The following is a 4,575-nucleotide window of genomic DNA, read 5'->3' on the forward strand; positions in this document are numbered from 1 at the left end:
ATAACTATAGAGAATAATTTGATATTAAATACTGGGTAGGAGTGTGGGACTGCATTTTAACTATCTGAATTATGCTGTTTCAAGGTTTTGTTAAATGACTTTTTTTATAGATATGTACAGTATTAACATGACTTATATTCAAATCATTGTTCTTTGTCCTTCATTTTCTTTTTGACTTTTTAGAGTTTTTCATATTTAAAAGCGGTTTTAAATATTTGCTTCATGCATCTGTACATGTGTGCACAAATGAGTACAGGTACTTGCAAACTGTAGGAGAGGGTAAATAATTTCCAGAGCTCGATTGACATGTAGTAATGACCCACCAAGTATAGATACTGGACACTGAACTTAGGTTCTCTACTAGAGATCAAGGAAAACCCATGAGCCTTTTCTATAGGTCTTGATTTTAGTTTTTGTTAAGGTTTTAGTTCTGTGTGCCTTTCTTATTCACGAAAACAACTTTGTCGAATTTGATACAAATAATTTTGTGTAAATATTCATCTTTAATTAATTGGAATTCAAAAATTTGGACTGTATTTCCTATTGATTTTAGTAAGATGATATCAAACTGATACATACTATCAGAAAATCCTGCATGAAGTCACCATGACTGAAAATAGGAATAGAGAAGGCTTAAAAAATTGTACTTCATTAAAGGTTGACATGTCCACGATTCCTCTCATTAAAGTAAGCTTATATGTGGGAAAAGATACTTCAAATCAATCAGTTGAGGATTTGCGTTATTCTTATTCTATCAATTCAGCTCATTTACATTCTACCACTGTGAGCAAATTCCCTCCCCAAGTGACTGCCATGTGGTTATTATCATTGTCTTTTTGAATTTTGCTGTACATATGGCTAGTTTGAAAAATTTGAAACTTAATGAGGCTTGAATGGACTAAGAGAGAATCACCAGTGTTTCATTTGCTCAGTCCTTTTTTTTTCCCCTTTGCAACACCTCGAATTGCCTTTTTTTCAGTATGCATCCACATTTCAAAATTTAGTGGTCCTGAACAGAGTGGGGAGCTTGTCAATGAGCCAGGGGCCAGGCCCACCTATCTGCAAATGATATGTGAACATAGTGACACAGAGCTCCTCTGGGTCACCAGGGTCTGGGGTGCAACACTGAAACCCAAGTTGGCAGAGTCAGGGCCTCGTGCTCCAGCTGTCAGACTCCACTCCAGACCCGATGGGTGGTCAGGGTGACTGAGAGCCCTGTTCAAACCTCTTCAACGTGTAAAAAAAAGCAATTATGGGAAAAGGAACCAACTCAGAACCTGTGCACCAAGGACTCTCCACATGGCCTTTCTCTAGGCATATATCCAAGGACCCTGAGCAGTGGCCCGTCTGAGTCTCCCTGTGACTGCTCTGTTCACCTCTAGACCTGAGCTCAAAGGTCAAGAGCTGATGGTGGTGGCAGGGCCTCGGACCCAGCGCTCCCTTCCCAGGCTGGTGGCAGGTGAACAAGTGTGGTCCAGAGCTAAGGGAGGGAGGCCAGGTTTTTTCAATCTCATCTGATGGCTTCTGGCCACAGCAAGTGTTGGGTGGTGATGGGCAACAAGGGACTTGAGGAGGGGAAAGCAGCACCCCTTGATAAAGGTGGGGAGACTGGAAGCTCTGAATTCCTCAACCTCGGCCAATTTCAGGGGAGGGGAGGTTACAATCTAAGCTTTGACCAAGGGTGGGAGTGGAGGAGTGGGGACCATGGCTTGGATGGGGCAATCACTTAAGACTTAAGAAAGCATGGGTACAGCCAGAGCACCCCAAGCCTAGTGGTGGTCAGTCCCACGGCTGCTACCTGAAACCTCCCCATCTATTCTATGGGCCACCACACAGCTGTGGCAGAGGGCAGTGCGGGCAAAGGCATACCCAGGCCAAATGCCAGCAGCAGGTGATTGTGTGAGACGTGTCTGTCCACAGTTGCCTTAGCTGTGCCCACCGCTCCCAAAGGAAACCGATTTCAACACACCTTATTGATCCCATAAGTTCAACCAGGCAGACAGTGGTTATACTCGACAGATGATGTTACACAGCACAACTTAGGTATTTCAAATGGACAAGAAGTTAGTATCAGAGCAGTGTCTCAGGATGAAGTCTAAGTGGGGCTTCCTCTCCAGTACTTCGAGGTCTACAGATGGATCTAGAAAATTCACTACTGTGGAAAATGAAGACTTGGGTTGGATGGGGAAGGGAGGCCGGGGCCTTGGTGACTAATGGCTGTAACTCTGTCCTTTTGGTGGCTGTGGCAGCTTCATGTTCTCTTTTGACATCATCAAGCGCCTCAGTTCCTGCAGGATGACTTTGATGCTGTGGGAATTCTGTCACTGCCAGCACTGCCATGGCTCGTGGATCCACCACTCCATTGGAACTGCTCGTGCCATTCATATTGACTCTTGTTACAAATCTCACAGACTGGGATGCTTCTGGATACTAGAGTGGCCCACACTCTATCTTAAGGCTGCATATTCGGTTTTCATAAATTGTTCGTGGAGGCCCAATTATCATGCCTGTCCATCTTGTGAGTGTCATGTCCTCATCGTCCTCCAGACCCTAGCTAACTGTGCTGTCGCCCACTCCTTTCTGGCCTTCTTCCAGCTCTTCCAACAGTCGGAAACCTCGAAGGACTTTTACTCCCGAGCCTGTGGTGGATGCCATCTTGTGTCGCTATCGCTCGAAGTCAGTTCTTCCTTTCTTCCTCTACCCCTAGGTCCCTAGCTCCTTCTCTCTCTCTGTCTCTCTCTGTCTCTCTGTCTCTCTGTCTCTGTCTCTCTCTGTCTCTCTGTCTCTCTCTCTCTCTCTCTCTCTCTCTCTCTCTCTCTCTCTCTCTTTTCCACAGGGTCTCATAAACCCCAGACTTGCCTGAAGCTCACTACATATCCAGTGATATCTTTGAATGTCTGATATTCACCAATAAATTATAGATACGAACAACCATGCCTGATCTTGTACACTTTTCGAACTCATCCAAGGGTGTCTTCCATACTGGCATGTAGCCTGTCAAATGAGCAACTTACCAAATCTCTTCCTGTTTCTTCCTTGTTCCCTCCCTTCCTTCCTTCCTTCCTTCCTTCCTTCCTTCCTTCCTTCCTTCCTTCCTTCCAAGCTTTCTTCCTTCCCTTCTTTTATTTTCCTTCTGTTTTTTCTGTTCATGCATTTTGTTTTCATTTTGATTTTGAAGTTAAAAGCTATTACTGAAGTTTTCACCTCTTGAAATCAGAAAGCATGAGCTGTAGAGCATTGAGACTTTCATATGTAGAAATCATTGTGTACCTATAGCAAAAACTATATACATTAAAGGTGACAGAAGCATTATTGTCTCAAAGTACTGGCTCTGTTCTTCAATTATTGTTTGAAACTTTTATTATTATTAATAGTCCACATAATCTAATATGTATACTATGAACATCTGCATTTTGAAAATGACAAAGGGGTATAAATTACATTTTCAATGCAGTAACACAGAAACAAGCATTTTTCTAATATTCTCATTCTAGAGGTAATATTTTATTTATCATGCAAATGTATTTTAGAGAAATTCATTAAGGATTCTCCCCTTGCTTACTTGTAGGTGACATTATCAAAACTTGTGTAGAAAAAAGGAATTCCAATGTGATTGTACTTAATATCTTAAAGTTGAAATTGGTACAAAAAACAACACTGGGATGAATTTTTTTATAACTTTTGATTTCATTGAATAGGCATGAGATTAGACATGGCTTGTGTCATTCTTAGAAGTTCTTACAAAAAAGTAACATGAGAATTCTTTTGGAGCTTCCATAATTCATGTCATTATTTGAAGAAGATGCTTATCAGTTTTGTCTGAGGTTACTGTCTAGGTGAGGTGTTTCCAGGATGTTTTCATCTTATTACAAGAAGTCACAGAGAGCAAGGTGACAAAGAAACTTTATTCAAAAGCAAAGTGAGAAACACTGGTATTCAGTGTAGCTTTAATTTGTGGACCTCTCGAGAAGGAGGAATTGTTTACTCAGAGTTCAGAGTGGATATTTCTGTTTGGATTGACTTTTTTTGATTAGGCAAGCCTTAATTAACTGTGAACATCAGTTTCCATGATAAATTTGATTTAATCAAATGCATATTCATGATCACTAGGTATATGACATTAAATAGGATGTTTCCCTTGAAAGTTGTTCCAGAGGATTCAATACAACTCACTGAGTATATATTCTAAACTGTCTCAGGCCAGTTGAAACAGATTTCCCCCTCCAGTATGTGGATATGCTCTTGAATACTTTTGAATGGAAGTTGATCATGAAAGAGAAGTTTATAAACAATGTTATGTGCAGGGAATCTTAGTCCATTGTTTGATACGTATACAGCTTCATGCAGGTGAGATGAGGTGAGGTATATTTGTTAGGTATATTTCTGGAAGGTAGATTTTTATGCAGCCTAAGTCAAGTGAAGTCCCAGGTTGAAGTGCTTTTCCCATACCTATATGCCTCATTCAAGCAATTTTAGTGCTTTTGCTTGTATCGTTACTTAGGCTACAGTACAGCTCACTGTTTCTTTGATGTTTGCTTAGACTCAGCTCAGTCAGTGACTGCATCTCAGTAGCTG

The 4,575-nt window shown here is 41.3% G+C and overlaps 1 pseudogene; it reads right to left on the reverse strand.

Moving 5' to 3' along the window:
• Positions 1 to 2,117: 2,117 nt before the first annotated feature.
• On the reverse strand, positions 2,118 to 2,655 carry Ube2v1-ps14 (ubiquitin conjugating enzyme E2 V1, pseudogene 14; annotated as a pseudogene).
• Between the last annotated feature and the right edge of the window lie 1,920 nt (positions 2,656 to 4,575).

The sequence above is a fragment of the Rattus norvegicus genome, chromosome 10 (assembly GCF_021556685.1).
Source record: "Rattus norvegicus strain SHRSP/BbbUtx chromosome 10, alternate assembly SHRSP_T2T, whole genome shotgun sequence".
Classification (NCBI taxonomy): Eukaryota; Metazoa; Chordata; class Mammalia; order Rodentia; family Muridae; genus Rattus; species Rattus norvegicus.